Source organism: Magnolia sinica, chromosome 2, assembly GCF_029962835.1.
Source record: "Magnolia sinica isolate HGM2019 chromosome 2, MsV1, whole genome shotgun sequence".
NCBI lineage: Eukaryota > Viridiplantae > Streptophyta > Magnoliopsida > Magnoliales > Magnoliaceae > Magnolia > Magnolia sinica.
Genome location: NC_080574.1, coordinates 64,267,246 through 64,289,196, shown reverse-complemented (window position 1 = coordinate 64,289,196; position 21,951 = coordinate 64,267,246). Strand labels below are relative to the sequence as shown.

At 37.3% G+C, this 21,951-nt stretch overlaps 1 non-coding gene and 1 pseudogene across 1 annotated transcript; both read right to left on the bottom strand.

Annotated features, from left to right (window-relative positions):
* Positions 1-980: 980 nt before the first annotated feature.
* LOC131225635 (probable protein phosphatase 2C 39) overlaps positions 981-21,951 on the bottom strand; it is a 52,616-nt pseudogene continuing 31,645 nt past the window's right edge.
* LOC131238141 (small nucleolar RNA R71) lies at positions 15,332-15,438 on the bottom strand. The gene has a single exon (XR_009167553.1). It is a non-coding gene; the product is annotated as a small nucleolar RNA R71 (small nucleolar RNA).

Genomic DNA, 21,951 nt, shown 5'->3' with positions numbered 1-21,951 from the left:
GAGTGGAGTAGGTTACATTAAAGTGTCGAACCACCATGACTCTTTTGTGGATTGTGGTGATTGAGTTTTTATTAATTGTGTTATTGTGCTTTTCTTATTCATTGCATTAGTTTGAGTTTTTTATTTCAAAGACGTCGTGACATAAGATTATCTCACCTAAATCTTTTAGGTGAAAGGTTGTCCTATGAACTATTTAGTATTAAGGATTCAATACTTTGCAATATTATATTTAATTGATTCATTATTCCGCATTGTATTGAATTATTTGGCATTGTCCTATTCTCCCCCTCCCTCCAGGACATCTATAGCTCTTCCTTTCATATGCTTTAATTGTGATTGATTATCTCTTTCTAAGTTTGATATTTGGATCTCAAAGACGTCATGAAATAATATTGTCCTGCCTAAATCTGTTAGGTGTTGGTCGTCCTACAAACTATTTGTAATCGAGATTTTAATACTCTAAGCAATTGAGACACTACCAAAAAATAGGACAACACTGACTGTTAAAAACCATCTGCAATGACCTTCACTGACAGTTAAAAGCCATCACACAGTCCGTCGGGAAAGGGCATCGGCATTGCTCATCGACAGATTTGAACTGTTGGCATCCTCGACGAATAAAGCCGTCGGCGTTTCCGATGGCTAAGGGTGATGGCCAAAATCGTCGGCGTTTTCGACGACCATTCACCATTTTAGCTGGAATTTCTCATGAATTTTTTTTAATGAAAATTAATTGCCTAATCAATGCACACATCCAAGACAAGCCACTTTTCAGATGAATCATAGCAATAGTAATTATTTGGTTATTTATCAGATTAGTTGTTTTATCAAATAAGTTAAAGTGTTGTAAATTTCATAGCTAGTAATTCAACAACGTAATGAAAGTTCCTAATTGAAATATAAATTGATCTATCAAAAAAGAAAAACAAAAAACTGAACAAAGTTCAAGAGAACCCTTATACAATAAGAAAAATGCAATACTACCTTCTATTGACCAATGATATACTGATGTTTGTGTGGCTAGCCCCAACATCTTTGGGGTAATCCACTTCCAAAACACAACCTGTGAATATAACAATATTGTATGGAAACTAATTAAGAAACAAAATAGCCTATGAAATAAATAGAAAAGTGAGCTAATAAAGTTTAAAGTGGATGACATTAACACCTGCTCAGGGATCTTATGTGATTTCATTTGTTCCTTCATCTTGGTGTTGAATATTTGTAAGTGGTCTTGAGTAGTTCTTAGAAGTTGAGCTTCAAATAGAATGTCATAGTTCACTCATTAGATATGAGATGCAACAAAGAAGATGCTCACCACAATAAGCACAAAGAAACATACGCATTCAATAGCCAATTCCAAATAGCTGGGACTATTGAATAATGATATGACGTGCATTTCACAAAAAGCCATGACAACCATTTATCCAATGGAGATTCAACAAATTAGCGCCAAAATAAGGAATAGGCATGAATATACAAAATAAATGGCAATAAGGAAGAAAAAAAGATGGAACATTCATTTCTAGATAGAATTATTTCCCATAAAAATGCAATTTGTGCTAGTTCCTGTAACATACCCGCACTTTCAATAGCTCTCATCACAAGCTACTCAACCAGATGCTTTATAGGTTCACCAAATGGGTTGTCTTCGATAAACAGGTGAACGAGCTCCACAAATTCATCATTCCTATAGAAATTAAATAATCCATCACTCCCAAGAACAACAAATAGGTCAAAACTGCCGGCAAAGGCCTAAAAAACCACAGGTAAAGATTTTACTAGCTGTCAAGCAACACCTAGCAAAGGCTCAGTCGATAAAGGTTTTACTGGTAGCCAGAACCTTTTACCAGTGGTTTCCCGGCCGCCCCTAAGTCATAAGTGTGGGAGTAAAATGGGAAAGGCTACGGATAAAATCCATACCCATAGAGACGCCTTTTAGATTTGATCCGTAGCCATATAACATAAATAATAGTGAATATTATATGAAATCTACTATCCAAACTACAATCTAAATCCAAAACTTCTTAGAGGCTAGACAAGTTTTGAATCAAGTTAATATTTATGTTTTACCTTCATCCTTGTCTGAAGTTTCAGTGGTGGATTTCTTGTGGTTTACTTGAGTTTTGGATTCCATTTTAATTTTGGATTCATCGCCTAAAATGCAGTGATAAAATAGATGGTCGACATAAATAAGACACATACATCAATGGGTCCCACAGGGTTTACTCAGTGGCTAACTGGGTTACTCAATACGCAATTTGAGTCGAAGTGGGGGAAATCATGTTGGATGGTCTAATTTTCATTTTTTATATTGATGTAATGTCTCTAATCTTTATTTTGTTGAATTGAACCCACAACTATTTATTGAGTGTCTACCAATCTCCTGCAATTAATTTTGATTCATTGTCTCCTGCACGTTATTTTAGTGCATATGTGTACCAACCATCTTATCGCAACAAATTGAGTTTGGAGTTAAAGAGTTAGACACATGGCAGATCGCTTGTACCTTTTTAGATTCCCAAAATATCGTTTGTGGTCGGTCTGATATAGAGTAAATATATGTGGGGAACCCGCACTATTTGTGGGGATTGAAATTTCTATGTTAACATTTTTCATCTCATATATGTTTCCACTTCAAGTGTTAAAAGCCATTCCTTTAAACAAAGCAACCCCGGCTATTGTCATGCATTTCCTTTAATGGTACAGAACATGTGTTATTCTCAGTAGTTTTAAATGATAGTGGGTATATCTATTCAATCAAAGAGTGAATCATATCGTATTATAAACAATTTAAATCCAAAACTTCTTGCAAATAAGGTGTGACACCAATGCATGATGACCAGATTAGCCTGAATTCATTGTCAGGAAAAACACATGGGGGTAGGTGAGGGGCCTAGTTCTTGAATGGGTGACTACGATTCAAAATCCAACTCAATTGGTAGACATAGTAAGCTCATGAACAAAACAAGGTGGAACAGGAAGCTGCTTGGTGTTGAAATCTAGCAATTCAACCCCTTGCTCGCATTCACTCCTCTTCCTCAGCTCTTTTCCAAGCAGTCCGAGAAGAAAAAAAGGGAAAAAAAAAAGAGAATAACAAAGTAAGGAAAAGCAGAATTAGAAAAAGAAGAAGCTGATTAAGAAAAATGTGAAACAAGAAACAATCTGCAACTAAGCAGCCTGAGAAGAAACAGTCCACCTCCTTTTTAGTCATTTCCTCCATGTTTAACTGAATTTTCACAACCAAGTGCAACTAAGCATCCAAATGCACCCTCCAAATTCAAGAGAAGGATAAATAAGATCTAAATCAATGGCAAGATCGCATTCTACACCTGTAAATAGTTTTAATGCAATCGGAACACTCCTTCTCTAGGTAATCCAGAAGACATCTGCTTTATTTGCCATATACAGCCCTGGATTGATGATAATAGGCTTCACCCTTCGAAATCTACAGGACCCAAAAACAAATCCAATTTCAATGCCCAACAAATTCAAAAGAAATAAATAATAATAATAATAATAATAATAATATTATTATTATTATTATTATTATTAAGTAAAGATTTGCATACTCCTCCCATCCGATGTCGCTAGTGTGATCAATGAAATTAAGATCCTGAGGTATAGACGAGAACATATTCAACGGATCTGATTCAAAACAAGACACCCATCAAATCAAATTTCAAAATTCAAGATGACAAAGGAAGAAATCAAGCCCCGTCTTTAACCATCCTGCGTCACAAGGTTCGCCCTCGTGATCATCATGACATTCCCAACCTCGACAAAGACCGGGTAGCCCATGACTTGCTGCCTGTGAATATCAACACCCTTGTTGATATGCATAAATCAAATTATGCATGTCAGGATTAGTATCTTAGCCTGTAGATATGAATGCATGAGAATACATTTTTTAAAATTTTAATCCAAGAATAGTGGGGCCAACCTGATAAAGTTTTAAGGCCTACCCAAAGTTGAGCCCCAGCAGTACAGCGTTGGGCCAAACAAGAAATTTCCATTTCTTTCAATCAAGCATCATATAGAAAATCTAAATTTCAAGAAAGGTGCTTTGATGGAAATCTGAGATCTTTTAGTAGGATACAAAAAGGTTCACTTACCTTGAAGCATTTAAACCACCAAGTGCCACTATTCCCAAAATCAGAAGAAAGATTTATTAATCATCCAAATTTAGTCCAGCAATTCTCCTTGTTAGTCATGTACAAAAAGATAAAAGGGATTCACAGAACTTGGGGAAAAAATGAAACAATTGAACTTACAAGTGGAGACTCGGAAAGGTATTATCTTTTATTTTTCTAAAGTAAAGAAGATATAAAACCTTCTAATAGAATCTGCAAGAACGTGGAAGCACACCTTGAGATGACAAAGATTATACTATTGTAGAATAGCTGAACTAATGTGCACATACACATGCATATGTAGATGGCTACATTGATGAGGATATATGAATAGTTTCCAACAAAGTGAAGGTAACAGAAGTGTAAACTGAGGCACAACAGCTCTGCAAATCTTTTTAATGTAATCCTCGAATAATATTTTGACACAACCAGGATGTTTTGAAAAATAGAAACCAAACATGAATAGAGGAAAGGCTTCCACAAGAAGGAAAAGAGGGGGGATCAGATAAGTTGATTTACATGTTCAATTATTCTTTGTCGAAGATCAGATAAGAGATTAGTAATAAAAAACAATAGCTAAAAGAAATTCATAATAGTAACAAAAAATAAATGAATAATAATAGATCATTCATTATATGCCCCAAAAGAGGTTAAATACAAAAGATAGTATATAATATCATAAGGAAGCTACAAAATTTTCAAAAGTTTATCTATAAAAGAAACAATCTATGTGACAAATTATATCCATCTAATGTCATTCTCATCATAATTAATAGCCAAGAAGAAACAAAGCTTATAAGAGGAGAAGACCAGTAGTACATAGATTATTTACATAGATAGGATGATAAAGAGATTTCTCACAACAACAATTATCCCTGGAAGAATCACACAAAAGGGTTCTGAGTTCTCAAGTATTAACTATTTCAAGTTTTATTTACTGAATTTTCATAAAACTTATGTTAATTAGTTCTATTTTATAAATGCATCGGGAAGACAAAACATGGACCATGAAATCAACTTCATAAGGTTGAATGGTTCCAAGAAAAAAGTTGAATGTGTACATTGCCAAAACTGAGGTGATTCTAATGTTGTTTAAATAAGTTGAATAAACATGTAATGATATAGCATGAAAAACCAAAGGCATCTTAAAGTGGAAGCATTTCAACACTAACATGACAATTTGAGATGACTTGCCTCTGCTCAGAGAGAGAGAGAGAGAGAGAGAGAGAGAGAGAGAGAGAGAGAGAGAGAGAGACATAGAGAGAGAGAGATGTTACATGATAGTTTGAGAAACTTGCCTCTGGTCTTACATGGGTTTAAATGTGAGGCTCGTTCACAGCCCATTGATAACCAATTATACCCTTTACCTGGAGGTAAAGTCCATACATCATATCTATTGACAACCATGGTGTATTTGTGTTGTATCTAGATACCATATTCCAAGTGATTTTTTAATGAATGGAGACGTCATATGCATGGTGTACTGATTACATGCATTTCCATTGACATATCTATCCATTTAGGAAGGGATATTGATATGGTATATGTGATGTACAATTTGCGGATGCAGCATATCCTGAACAATGTACATGTTTAGCATTTGCACAATCATTTGCATCTAGGAACTTAAAGATCATGGGATTATCCATGTTATATTTAAAATGATGTGCCTTATCTTTATGAAAAATTGTTACCCAATTAGTACACATAGAATTTTGATAAGCCTAGGGATTTCTTTATTCTCTTAGTTTGTGATAGATAATCACAAACTTCATTAAAGAGTAAAAGAATATCCAAAGCAAAGTGCATATCCCCAATAAAAAGAGAATCTTACAAGTTAAAACTTTAGTTAGGGTGTTGGCAATCTTGTTAGCTTCTCTGCTTGCATAAGCAAAAGAAAGGTTTGGTCTAGAAGCTTTCTCTTGATTCTCATTCAAAGAAACATCAAGTATCCTAGGATGGGAAAGAATATTAGTCATGTGATTAATTGGAATATTGATTTTTTTTCCCCTTTCTTTCCCTTTTATTGATTTGCATTGATGTTGGACAAAGGATGTTAGACAAAGATTATAACTTACAGAAAGAAGAAAATAAATAACTCAGTTTCTGAAAAATGCGTAAATGTTCGATGTTAATGGTTTTGAATTTATTTTTATTTGAAAAGAACATCTCTAAAAAAATAACTCCCAAGTCATGTTATTTTCTTTGTAAATTTTTCACCTGTTACAGTCAGCAATATATGTATTTCACCAGAAAAGTTATCTAGGAACTCTGATTTTTACCATAGAGTGCACAACTTCTAGAATGATCTGGTCTTTGAATTTGAATTAGGTGACATAATTTCTATTAAAGACCATTAGGTTGCACATATATAGTAACAAGCAGAGCCTGGAATTTCAACGTTGTTTTAAAAGCATACATTTCATGGAGATTCATATATATTTTCATGGAAATCCATCTTAAAAGTCATTTGGATCATTTAAATTTTAGGATTACATGTGCAATTAAAGATTTCAAAAACATGCACTTAATGTTGAAATTCACACACATTTTATGAAAATTGATCATAAAACTCAAAACCAAGCTGCAAATAAAAGGAAACATATATAGCCTTAAAATTCAGATTCCTACCATGTTAGAACTCCCAATTCCGTGGCAAGTATGGCCCTTTTGATCATTTCTTCGCATGTACCTGCAGTAGCATTCAAGTGATGTCCTTGATTTCACTTGTTTTAGCCTGCACTTTAAAATGTTGTCCTATTTTGGTTTCCTGTCCTGTAGCAAAAGGGGACTGTAAATGTTGAGGGGCTGCTAGGGAAGGCTCATGCACGTGCTAGGGAACTTGAGAAGTAGGTTGTGGAATGAAAAATATGGGGCAATTATAATGCTTGTCATATACTGAATACTAATGTTTTAAATCCTAACACTCGACCTTTCTCTCAGCAGTTTGGTCTAAATCAAAACAATGGTCTATTCCAGTCCAACCATGACATGCTTAAACAAATTAAATGGTAGGAACTGACTACAACTACCTACTTGTAGCACAGTTGGTAGTGTTTGCTCTATAAAATAAAAAATAAAATGGTAATCGAACACCACAAACCATTTTGAATTTTACCAATAAACAGATGAATTGAAGCAACAGTCCAACTGGCAATATGCCCAATCCAGATGTGCAGACCAGTTTGGGTCATATGTCACTGCAAAAAAAAAAAAAAAACAAATCACTTAAATGGAGAGAAATGCCTCAGGTTGTTCACAAAGGGGGAAAAACAGTCAATATCTAACACACCTTGTCCATAGAGGTATTTTGCTAACAAACAATATTTGCAGTTCCAATATCACCCCTGGTAGAGAACTTCACTCCTTCCTTTGTCACTGAAATTACAACTACAATCACCCCAAACCAAAAGATAGATATTGTACTATAACTATTGATATGAATGTTAGACATTAGTATAAAACAACCAACAAGAATCCCTACACATTCTATTTAGATTTCAACCAATGGATGGTGGGTGAATTCAGTACACAATATTATGTCTATGGAAGTATCTCAATAATAACTCATGCAATGATGATGATGAAACCAATATCACCATTGCTGTTGAGGTCCTCGCAAATCCCTAAGAACTCAACCGATGGCATCTTTACAATGGCATGATACTCTGCTTCTAGAATTCTAAGATGCTTGTGTCAATGTCCATGAACTTCATCTTAAAATCAGTAATCTTATCTTGACCTTCAAAAATGACAAAACCCAGATCAGTGATAAAATTCTGGGGAAAATGCAGAATTTCAATCATCCTTTCTTGGCAAGGCAGTAAAAAAGAGTTTACAAATAAACCAGAATGAATAAAATAGATTGCATACAAATTTTTTAAAATAAAAACCCAAAATGAACAGAAGAAATTTGCTAAAAGACCCAATTTATCTATCCATTTCTTCTCTTATGAACAATATAGTAGTCGACATTTTTATTTGTTTCAGCATCCCATATAGTGGGCCCATTTGTAGCAATCAAGATTATTGATACAGTGGGCCCCACTGTAGACGATGAAGTAAACTCAACATCATTCACGAGACTCACATCCACCCATGCACATACAAGATCAAAAATATCATCCAAAGTTTAAGATATCAGAATGCGTCATATAATATAGAGTTTTGCTAAGCACACACCTATTAAAAAAAATCTGAGAAGTCACTTCCCTGTAAGTGACTTACAATTGAAAGTCACTTGCAATTTGCAACTTAGAAACTTGCATGCATCCAAATGACCCTTAAGTAAATATGACTTCCCAAAGTCCATAAGTTACACACATATCGACTAGTGACAAGAGTCTTCCTATTTTCCAGTTTTAGTATAGATGATTATGTTAATAATATGCGTATTGTGTTAAACGTGATATATGCATCTTGGTTTTGAAAGTGAATAAGAGATGTTAGATTTGCTATTTTCTTCTCCATTGTCTCTATTTTTATCATTGCTACTTTGTTGATTGAGAGGGTGATTAGTTTAGGTCTAAGCACTTGCACAGTTGCACCTAATGCAACAAGTTTTTCTTCCCTTGTTTGGAAGGCCTTCGAATGCATGTGTCTCACCTATAGGTAGATTGGTATAGCCATTCTCCACAAGATCAGGTAACTCTATGGATTTAAAGAGAACCTTCATTTGGATGCTCTAGTGGTCATAGTTATTCCCACAAAACCTCAAGAGTTGTGGTAGAATCATCCCATTCATGGCCATGATTCACATTGACACATGTTGAGGGTCGAATATTGCATATTAAACCCTAGTTATTACCTGCTTTTACGAACATGATATTATTTAATGCCCTATTTTAATCATGTTTGTGTTGCAAGGTAAATTTATGAGCGTGGACTGAAAAGAATACTAAAGGCATGGATTTAATGCTCAAGAAGCACCAAGGTAAGAGATGGACTCCATGGCACCAAGATTGAAGAATTTACACGCCCGATATTTGAGAAAATCAAGTATTTCATGCTAAAGAGGCCTGAAATTCATCCAAAATGTAAGATTACAAGGTTCTCACCATCTGTTTAGCTTGAAACTTCATATCTGGCCTGAGGACCCTAAATTAACTATATACATCGAAATTCTACCCTTGGATCTTTGTGGAAGTGGCCTAATGGACAGATCAGCTACTAAATCACTGATTTGAGGCCCACCTGAGATTTGGATATGCTTAAAAGTTGGGCTCAACCGTTTAAATTGAATGGAAAACTGGAAAAATGGAGAGAATTTCTCGAAACATGAAGGTGGGACACATTTTACATGATGTGAGTGTGCACAACACACGTGCACAGGAGGTTTACCGGACTAAAAAAGTCAGTCAAAGGTTGCAGACCAAACCTTTCTCTAAATCCAAGGTGAATTTGAAATCCCGCCGCATGCTGTTCGTCTAAGATCATGATGTGGGCCACCACGATCATCCAACAGGATGATCTAGACCATCCAGTGGGAGTAGAAGACACCGCCAACCAAACCCTGGCTGAACTTCGCCGAAAACCGGCCAGGATGTGTCTCCGACCGTCCACTACGTTTAATGGATGACATGAAAGAAAATCCTGTGGGCCACACATAATTTGATCTGAAAACCATCCATCTCCATGAATTTTCAATCCATATCTAATGGATGGAGTGGATTTCGCTAAAGATGTAGATCATGGGCCCCACTGAAGCCACCGACTTCAAGATTCATAGACGCAATGTGCGGATGTCTTCCGACCCTCTGTGGGCCATTGTGTGATCATAATCACAGTTAGATCTGTGATCTGAACCATCCAGTAGATGCAGAGGGGGGGGGGGGGGGGTGGGGTGGGGGGTCTTAACCCTGTTCATGAATCTGGATTATAAAGCTAAGACCGTTAGCCACCACAAATCCGAGCCAACGTAAGTCGATTTCCAAGATCTTCCGCACCAAAATAGGGACCTGCGTAAAGAGCTGTATACGCAATGCCACCAACTCCAACCTGGCATTTGACCGACTTCTCTGACCCCATCACCACCCCCCACTACTATAAAAGGGAGAAAACATGGAGAGAGGAGGCATCAAAGCATAGATCTTATCTTGGGACGTCTAGGAAGAGAGAGAAAGAGAGAGAGTTTAGAATTTTTCAGCTTTTTTTACTATTTTCTTATAAATTTTTGGAGATTTAGCCTAATCATGTCAAGCCAAACCTCTTAGCTAAGGCTAAGAGGTGAAGCTTGTGGCATGATGGGTAGTATTCTATGGTCATTGATTCATGTTATGAACTGATTTTGATTATAGTTTGATTATAAGGAATGCCTTTAGTTTTTAATGATTTATTGTGGCTTAAATTACAATAGAACTGTGATGGCTTTGAGTATTTCCTTTCCCTTATTTTGATTGTGAAGACAGGAAACCCTGTTATTCACCATTACCCCTTAGAAATGGTTAGATGATGGAATCCTTCCTAACATTCATACATCTTTCAGATTGATTGTGGATTGGTTTAATTCTATTGTTTACTTTATCTCACGAGCATGATTTTATGATGGAATCAACTCTAATCCTCATACCTCTAATCTCTTGAAAGTTAGATCAAAGGAATTTCAAAGTCAGTTTTTGTAACGCCCTGAAATTTGGGGGTTGAGCACAACTCAGCTCCCGAGTTTGAAAACGTCACTTATGCAACATATGTAATGATGAGTGTATGTTGTCTGTATTAGTGCATAAAACATGAAGTAGATTAAGCCAAAACTGCAAACATAATCCAAGGACAGGTGAAATATGCAAGCGAAAGACTGAAGAAATATATATATATGTATGTATGTATGTATATAAGCGCCTGAGATATGTATGCTCTGCCAGGTCATAATTACAAGTGTTTGTTTCAAAATACAAGTATCAAAACGAAGTAAACTATTGCAACAATAACCCTGAATCCCCGTAGCTCATGACACGGCTCACATGAACCCGCCTAAGAACTGCATAGAGGAGAACGCCTCCTCATCATCCTCAGTCCTGCTCTGCCTCGAGGGTCGCATCATCATCTGCATCTAAGACAGTCTGGTTGGTGTTGAAACATCGTCCCAGAATGTGGGAGTGAGTGATCAACTCAGTGGAACTATACAGTAAAAGTTAACATGTTATCAATTCAATCAAGCAGTAATGATAAGGCAATAAAATCAAACATCTCCTAATTACTGTTGTTAATGTAAGGATGTATGTAGAAATGATGCATGCCCTCACTTGCACTCCCTCAGCGTCTTCATCTTACGGTACGCATGACAACCTCTCTTAGTGCTCCACAACGCCAAGGCACATGCAATGCGGTACATGAACATGATTACCAAGTTGTTATTAGTCCTTTTCATACAGTAAGATTGGGAAGCTAAGGTACCTTTCCTATATCAATTCCCACACAGTGATCCATTCTAAGGTCGTCAGTCCTAGACAATCTCATACGATATTATAGTTCTAGGTCGATGCAAAGGGCTCGTCACCAATCAATGCATACCTAGTCATACCTTAGTTGCTACACTAAGGCTCGTCGCCTCAATGCAGTATCAAGGTATGATCGAGGTCACTACAAAGGGCTCGTCACCAATCAATGTAGGCCGACAACACGAATATAGTGTCCCATACCACCATAATCGGCTCACGAGTCTAGATTACTCACTGGTCACTACGGGGAGGCTCGTCACCCCAGCGTAGGCCAACAGCTCGACCACAGTGTCCCATACCACCATGCCCGGCTCATGAGTCTTAGCGGATTAAGGTACCATGGTTAACGGGATTGCATTGGTAAGTTTGGTACCCTAGATTCAAACAGTAGCGTCCATATATGGTGAACATCCATCGAGCAAATCGAGTCACTTGATGAGCTCGACTAGCACGAGCACACGTTGAGTTGAACAACATGAAGTGCGCAAACACTCTGTGTGGCCAAACCACTGTTGATTACCCTAATACGACTCGGGTTCATCAAACACGTCCTACGTGACGAATGAATCTCAGTCACGATCTCAATGCCTATTACCGATTGCTTGGACCATAACATGGCCCCATACACATTCAACCATAATAGCAAACATGTTATAAGATGCAAGATAATGAGAATCCATACACATGCATTTCATAAGCAAAGTGGTAAAATTAACAACTTGCATGGAGGAAATCATACACAGTCAACATGGATAGTTAGACTAAGCATTTTATGGAGGAAATAGTATACATAAGTAAGGTAATTGGGATTTCATATCTCAACTGCCTCATAATTCACACCTTACTAAATACGAACTCATTCAGACATTTTCACAAACACTTAGACTGCACTTGGCAACATATATCACATATGTTAGCCATAGTACATATTAGGGCAAATCCTTTTGACAAGGAGTTGTTGCATAAATAGCAATCATATTCCTACGACAATTAATCATGGCAATCACAATGCCAAATTCCAAATGCATACAAATATTTCAACAAACACATGAATCACACTACTTACAACATAGACTATCGATATACGTAAAACGAAACAGATATCGCATTTGGCATGTGAAATGACACCCACTTCAGTAATAAATCATTAACTAACATTGAAAGTGTTAAAAACCATAAGCTATACGAATATAGTCTGCACCCTAAACCAGAAAGTGCGGAACAGATCTAATTTAGACGATAAGTCTTCGTCAACAGCGACTAGATAACCTAAGGCATGAAGCAGATTAGCTACATCAAACACTTAGACTATTCTAAGCCCCAAAATAGGTTAGGGTTTAATTGACTTACCCAAAAAAGAGATTAGAATAACCAGAATAATGATTTAGATGTGATGGATTAGGTACGCAGGGTAACTGGAAAGAATTCCAAGATGATTCACCAACTTCTCTCTCTCTTTCTCTCTCCTTTCCTCTCTCTCTCTCTTAGCTAGGGTTTGGAAAATTCATATGGAGTTTGAGACTAAGGGTTTAAGGTCTTTATATAGGCCTAAAATTGATGGAATTAGCCCCAGGGCCAAGGTATACTTAGGTTATAACCAAATCAAGTGTATTTCGATCCAATGGAGCATTTCGGGAGATCCTTTTTCTGAGTGTGGTCGGACTTAAGCTCACTAATATTGGATCTTAAGCGAGTTAAGTTTTCAGTCCGATCGGGTTTCCAGATCGCTCATGGCAGACCAATTTCAATTCAACGGTCACCGAAACTCGATCAGCGCCACAAGCACTCTGACATGTGTGGGCCATCTTCCCTGATCCAAGGGTGAATTTGGGTCAGAATCCAACAGTCAGAATGCTTAAAATCGGCGCGCAAGCGACACGACTCAGATTTCTTAAATTCATATTTAATTTCTAGCGAATTTCACCTTTCTCACACTCTTTACTCCGGACACAAGCAAATCATCTCAGGACATCATCTAGACTTGATTTTTGAGGTGATTGTCAAACCCAACAGGGTGGTCATAATTGTCTAAGTTCATCGCTATCAGACTTTCGATGCGTGGTCCAGGTCCGATGTAAAGTTTCAAAGTACTCCCGAGAGCAACTGGGTTTAGAGTTGAATCCTATATTTCAGGGTAACGTAGCGTTAACGATTCTATAGGTTTTGGGTCTTATAGATCGACTTTAAAGTGATTGGTGCTAATTTCACAAGTAATCGAGTTTAGCGCTAGTTAATTCACGTTTAACTTCTAAAGGATTGAGACCAAAGAGAATTCTAGTTGAGGTGGTGCTCGGGTCTTTGCACGAACATTTTCGGGATATTACAGTTTTAGTGATATATCTTCCAACTAGATAAAGATGGGACTCGAAGTCCAGTTGAGTTCATGAATCAAGCATAGATCTCCCTGATCTTTACAAGTGGATCCTTGGCACCCTAGTTTCTTACCTTTGAATTTCACAAGTTTTAAATTAATTTTTCACCATTATTCCCTCATATTCAATTGATTTAGATTTCATCTTCTTCTAGTTTTAGTTCTAGTTACTTTCAGATTACGTATAAGGTTCAGTCCCTGTGGATTCGACTTTGATTTATCGAGATTATTACTACATCATAACCCATAACCCTATACTTGGGGTGTGAACAAGTTTTTGGAGCCATTGTCGGGGATTGACAGTTATGTTTTTCTAAAATTGACTAGTTTTAGAAATAAGTTAAGATTAGGATTTTCTAACTTTAGGTTTAGGTTATTTTGATTTTTACAAACTAACTTAACTTTCCTATTTTGTAGGATTCTAAGATAGAAACTTCTAATTTGGTAATCTCTTTCTAATTTCTTTACTTTTTCTAATTTTAGAACTAGGGTTTTATTTTTAAAATTTTTCTAATTCTTAGATTTCTTTTAATTTCAAAACTAACTTACTTTCTAATTTAGGTTTAAAACTTTCTTAATTTGTTTTTATAAACTTTCTATTTTCCTTTTTAGAATTATTTTTTTAGAAACTAGTTTACTTTCTATTTTAAGTTTTAAGAACTTTCTATTTTTAGAAACTGACTTGTTTTGTTTTATTTTGAAGGATCTTGATTTAGGAACTTCTCATCTGGTAACCTCTTTCCAACTCCTCTCTCTTTCTATTCCTAGATTTCTATTCTTTTCTCTCTTTTTAGATTTAATTTAGAATCTGTGTTAAGGGCTGTGAGTGTTTCATGCACAAGTGGGTTCGTGACAACACTTGACGTCCCTTGACTAAAGGAGGATTGGTTGAGGGGTTGACTATCCATCGTAGGACTAGACACCGCTCGAGATCCCCTGTGTTAATAGAAGTGATGACTGAAAACCAACCTCTTCTACCCCAACCTAGGGTGGAGGACATCCAAGATGAGAATGAGGTGCATCAAGCACCCCCGCCTCGTACTTTACGAGATTATTTACAACCGGTGGGGGTGAGTATGCACTCATGCATGGTTTTTCCTAAGAATGCAGGACATATGGATATCAAGCTAGGGGTGATCCAATTCCTTCCTAAATTTCATGGACTTGAGTTAGAAAATCCATATTTACATCTGAAAGAGTTTGATGAGATCATAACTATTTTATACTTTCTTAACGTATCTGATGACACGGTCAGGTTAAAACTCTTTCCCTTTTCCTTAAAAGAGAAAGCTAAGACGTAGTTACATTCACTACAACCTCGATCTATTGGCAGATGGAATAACATGACAAAGGAGTGCATAAAGAAAATTTTCCCATACCATAAGACGAACACCCTTAGAAAGTTGATCATGAACTTCGCCCAAAGGGAAGATGAAAGATTCTTCCAATGTTGGGAGCGGTTCAAGGATCTTGTCAATTCATGCCCACAACATGGCTTTGAAACGTGGTGCATCACGAACTTTTTCTATGATGGACTAACATCTCCCATGTGCCAATTAGTCAAGACAATATGTAATGGGGAGTTTATGAATAAAGGTGTTGATGAGGTGTGGGACTACTTTGATAAGCTTGCTGAGAACACACAATCATGAGACATCTCCCCTGAACTAAGTACTACGTTTAGGCCGACTCATTTCAAGGAAAGAGGTGGAATGTATCTCCTGAAAGAGGATGATGATATCAATGCTAAAGTGGCTAATCTTACCAGGAAACTCGAGGCCATGGAATTAAAGAAGGATAAGGCTAAAGAAATTGTTTGTGGTATTTGTGGTTGTAACATTCACACTACTGAAAATTTCCCAACTATATCTACGTTTCAAGAGGTACTAAATGAGCAATCTAACGTCGTAAGCAATTACCAAAGACCTTCCAGTGGGCCCACCTTTAACACATACAATATTGGTTGGAGAAATCATTCAAACTTCAGTTGGAGGAAGGGACAAACTGCTACACCTCAAGGTTTCCTAAATCAAATTCTAATTAAAGAGAAACCTCAAGAGGATTTGATTCTAAAACACTTTCAAATGTAAGAGCTTTTCAATCATGATATGCTATAAGCCTTTCAAGACCTTACAAAAGCGATACAAGGACTTAAGGTTGAAAATATGATTGGGAACAAGGGAAGCTTCCCAGCTCAACCTCTTCTCTATTCTAAACCGCAATATGAAGTTAGCGACCCAAGCTCTTCAACTCAGATGGAGCAAGCTAAATTCATCACCACTCTTAGGAGTGGGAAGATCATTGATAAAACCATTCCGGTTGGGGCTGAAAAGCCTAAGGACCTAGAAGTGGATAAAGAAGATGGATCTAGCCATGCCCCACCAAAGTTAGAATCGGAACCTCAAGGGAAGTCAATTGCTCCATTTTCCTAACGGTTGGTTGCACCAAAACCTCTCTCTATCTCTCAGGATATTCTAGAGGTATTGAAACAAGTGAAGGTCAACATTCATTTACTTGATGCCCTGAAACAAATACCTTCATATGCCAAATTCCTGAAAGACTTATATACGACCAAAAGACAGCAAAACGTTCAAAAGAAAATCTTCCTGACTGAGAAAGTGAGTGTCATCCTAAAGCAAGATATGCCGCAGAAATTCAAAGATCTCGGTAGCCCAACTATATCATGTGTAATCGGGGACTATCGAATTGAACATGCACTTCTTGACTTAGGAGCGAACGTCAATCTAATTCCCTACTCGGTATACAAACAATTAGGTTTGGGTGAATTAAAACTCAACCTAACCATACTACAACTTACTGATCACTCTGTTCGTATACCAAGAGGGATAATTGAGGATGTGTTGGTTTAGGTTGACAGATTTTACTAACCTGTAGATTTTATTATCCTCGATACCGAACCCATCGGTAAGATCAGCACTCAGATTCCCATCATTCTTGGTCGCCCATTCCTTGCCACCTCAAATGCAATTATCAATTGTAGGAATGGTGTCATGATTATGCCTTTCGGGACTATGACATTAGAAATGAATATCTTTTTCAACACAGGCAGATGGTTAGAGGATGATGATAATTTCCATGACATTAACATAATTGATACTTGCCTTTGACCTTATCTTCTGATCCTCTAGAGACGTGCCTGGCCTACTCCCATGATTTTGATGATAACATGATTAGGGAGACGTGTGACATGCTTTATACTATGACGGTACTTAAAGTTAATCGATGGAGGCCACAATTTGAAGAGTTGCCCCAAACTGATGAAGTGTCTCTACCATCTAACCTCAAGCCACCGAAGACCTAAAACCTTTGCCCTCTAAATTGAAATATTCCTATTTAGGTCAAAATGAGACATACTTGGTGGTGATTTCTTCCTACCTGGAGAAAGAACAAGAGAGTATGCTCATATCTACTCTCATTAAGCATAAGAGACCCCTTGGATGGACGATTGCGGACCTCAAGGGAATTGGCTCCTCGATTTGTACTCACCACATTTATCTTGAGGATAATGCGAAGACCTCTCGGCAATCACAACATAGATTAAATCCAAAGATGAAAGACGTGGTTAAGGCCGTGGTTCTTAAACTATTGGATGTAGGTATCACGTACCTTATATCTGATAGTCAATGGGTGAGTCCAACTCAGGTGTTCTTAAGAAGTCTGGAATCATAATTGTAGCCAATGCCAATAATGAACTCCTACTAACTAGAGTTACTACTGGTTAGAGAATGTGCATTAACTACAGGAAGTTGAATATCATCACGAGGAAGGACTACTTTCCTTTATCCTTCATTGATCAGATTTTGGAAAGGTTAGCTGGTCATTCCTATTACTGTTTCCTTTATGGGTATTCGGTCTACGATCAGATAGAGATAGCCCCTGAAGATCAGGAAAAGACTACATTTACATGTCCCTACGTCACCTTTACGTATTGAAGGATGCCATTCGAACTATGTAATGCCCCTACCACCTTTCAACGATGTATGATGAGTATCTTTTCTGACATGGTGGGGCAATATCTAGAGTCTTCATGGATGATTACTCTATCTTCGGTCCATCTTTCTGCGAGTGCTTAGAAAGTCTTAAATGTGTGCTAAAAAGATGTGAAGAAAAGAACTTGGTACTTAATTGGGATAAGTGTCATTTCATGGTTCATAAGGGAATTGTCCTTGTACATATTATCTCGTCCAAAGGAATCAAGGTGGAAAAGGCAAAAATCGATCCTATCTCTAACCTACCTCTACCCAAGAACATACAGGATTGCGATCCTTCTTAAGACACACCGGGTTCTACAGAAGATTCATAAAGGACTTTAGTCTCATCTCTCATCCTCTATGTAATCTACATCAAAAGGATGCACCATACGAGTGGACTGAGCCATGTCAGTAAGCTTTCACTAAGCTTAAAGGCATGTTGACCAGTGCACCTATCATATAACCACCCGACTGGAGCATTCCTTTTGAACTTATGTGTGACGTGTCTGATTATGCTCTTGGGGCGGTTCTAGGCCACAGAAAAGTTAAGAAACCCTACATTATTCATTATGCAAGTAAGACTCTAAATCCTACCCAAGTGAACTACTCAACTACAGAAAAGGAACTCTTAGCCATAGTTATCGCTTTGGAAAAAATTAGGTCTTACTTGATCAGATCCAAGATCATTATTTACATAGATCATGCAACGCTTAAGTATCTTCTGTCTAAGAATGATGTTAATTCCCTCCTGATAAGATGGATCCTCCTACTCCAGAAATTTGACCTAGAAATAAAAGATAAAAAGGGAGTAAAGAACGTAGTTGCTAACCATCTTTCTCGCCTTGATCTCTCTGATTCCCTTGAGACGACACATATCAATGATATGTTCCCGGACGAATAGTTGTTCAGAGTCTCCCATTCACCTCAGTTCGCTGATATTACTAATTATCTTGCCACAGGTTTCATACAGACACATTGGACTGTGCAATATAAGAAGAAAATTTTCACCGAGGTGTGCAACTTTTTCTGTGACGATCCATGTTTGTTTAAATATTACCCAGACCAAATCTTAAGGAGATGTGTGCCAGATGATGAGCATCAGAGTGTCATCTCCTTCTGTCACTCACAAGCCTGTGGTGATCACTTTTCTACTAAAAAGACCATGACCGAGATTCTGCAGTGTGGCTTTTACTGGGCCACTATATTCAGGGATACTCATGAGTTTTGCAAAGCTTGTGAGTGTTGTCAAAAATTGGGAGTGTTGTCCCGTCGAAATATGAGGCCCCTAAATCCCATTCTTATCATAGAGGCATTTGATTGTTGGGGCATCGATTTCAGGGAACCATTCCCCCAATATTTTAGAAATCTATATATTTTGCTCGTTGTAGACTATGTCACTAAATAGGTCAAAGCAATCTAGGTAGGAATAACGACCATCACACGGTTATTAAATTCTTACAAGAGAACATCATTTCCTAATACGGAATGCCTTGAGCTATCATTAGTGGTGGGCACTCACACTTTTGTAATAGGCTATTCGAGAGTTTAATGAAGAACTATGGTATTTCTCATAAGGTGAGCACCCTATACCACCCACAGACAAGTGGGTAAGCTGAGATTTCCAATAAGGAGATCAAACACATTTTGGAGAAAACGGTTAACCCTGACTGTAAGGATTGGTTAATTCGATCGACCAATGCCTTATGGGCTTACCATACTGCTTTTAAAACCCCTATTGGAATGTCTCATTTAGACTTATTTATGGAAAGGCTTGTCACTTACCTGTGGAGTTGGAACATAAAGCCTACTGGTGATCAAAAATCTGAATTTCAATCTGGACAACACTGGCTCGCTACGCAAACTTCAGTTGAATGAACTTGAAGAAATCCAAACTGACATGTACGAGAACTCGAGAATTTACAAGGATTGGAAGAATGTGTTTCTTATCAATATATTCTGCAGAAATTATTCACGCCTAGTTAGAAAGTCCTTTTGTATAATTCTTGATTATATCTCTTTCCGGGTAAGCTTCAATCTTGTTGGACCAGCCATTTTACTATTATCAATGTTTATCCTCATGGGGCTATTAAGATTTGGAATCCAGACAATGGCAATGATTTTAAAGTGAATGGACCTCGCCTAAAGCCATTTGTCGAGAAATTTGATGCAGATGACATGTCCATGCCTTCGACTGATCCTGTTTACCAGGATTTATCTCCTAGTCTGATAGAGGTATAGGTAGGTTTACTGCTTTCATAGGACTAGGGTAGTTTGCTTTATGCTGTTCTAGGTTAGTCAACATTATGCCATTAGGTTAGTTTACTTTCTATTCAGATAGTTTTCTTTCACTCTTGTGCTGACTTGCTTTCATGCTGAGATCTTTGTGGAAAAGCCTCTTGATTCTTCTGTCTAGGTACTATATTTCCATCACTTCTCCTTTACTTTCGTTGTCCCATGTGCATTGTAAACTTATTTCTGTTTACATTGAGGATAATGTAGATTTTAGGTTGGGGTGGGAGATTAGGTTACCTAATCAGTATCTTCTTTGTTCTAAGCAAAAATTGTGAAAATTTTTATAAAATTTTCTGAAAATTCTTGCGAATTCGAAATGATTTTGAAGGATAGTCGTGATTTGAGAAGTATACGATATGGAGTGTTGGGGATTTACGTCTCTTAGATTTAGTTATTTGATAGATTCCATAGTTAAGTTTGAATTATTAATCCATGATTAGAAGTTTTAAATATTAATTGAATTATGATTTCACATGTCACATCTCCCTTACACATTGAGGTTTTAGTTCAATATTGAAGGATTACTTGGTTATCACTAAGCATGAAAGGAACCAGCCTAAGAAATTTTCCCATCATGCTAGAATTGAAGAAAAAAATAAATAAATAAGAACAGCTGCCTTTGGAAAGGGTTGGGCAAATGGTCTTCACCATATGTTTGCTCCCTATAGGTGAAGGTTCGATTCCTAAAGGATGACATTCGGAAAGTGTTAGGCGACTGGTCTTTACCATATGTTTGCTCCCTACAAGTGAAGGTTCGATTCCTAAAGGATGACATTCAGAAAGTATTGGGAGACTGGTCTTTACCATAGGTTTGCTCCCTATAGGTGAGGATTTGATTCCCCTCCTTGGCGTTACTTTTAATGAAAAATCAAAAGTTGGAAGAATGAAAAGATGATCTCTGAGGCAAGTTTTGTTTTTGGTTGTCATGAATTCTCTTGTTGGTTACCAATGATATCATAAAATAAAAAAATGAATCTTAATGTTGATAAGCCGAGATTACACTATACACCTATGGATCTTAATGTTTAGAAGTTTTTTAATTAGTGGATTAATACCTTCAACTTGACTACGAAGTTTACTGTCATGCCCAAAACTCGAAAAATAGGCTCACAAAATTTTTGATCGCTGAATCCGATACCGACAGCCTCCATAGTGCCCCATTCTCGGCTCCCGGCACTTGTACGCCAGATTCCGATCCTGGGATTCTACAAGGAGGAAATGAAGCATAACCACAAGCATTACCAAGTCACAAAACAACATTACCACATATCCACTATATCAAAAACTTTAAGTACAATGTGAAAAGAGAAATACAAGGTGATTAAAATACTCTAAAATAATCTGATGCGCGCTAACTGCTGCGATCCAACATCACCTACATGCAACGATCATGTATAATCTTATAAAAGCTTAGAGGGTGATATAAGTGTATGCATAAGGCAAGTGCCAAGTATCCAGTATCAAAGTAATGCAGAAATATGCTGGTAAGTCCATGAATACTATCAGCCGTACCAAGGCTATACGATGCAAGGCATGAATGTTATTGGCCATACCAAGGCCATACAATGTAAGGCCTACGTAGCTGAATGTCATATGCGAGATGCAATGTAAGCATGACAGTCCTCATCAAGTACATATATCAGTACAGTTCCTCACTGGGATATCACCGGGGTCTAGTACACTCCACACTGACTACCGCCTCCCTAGCCACACAGCCCAGAGAGTGG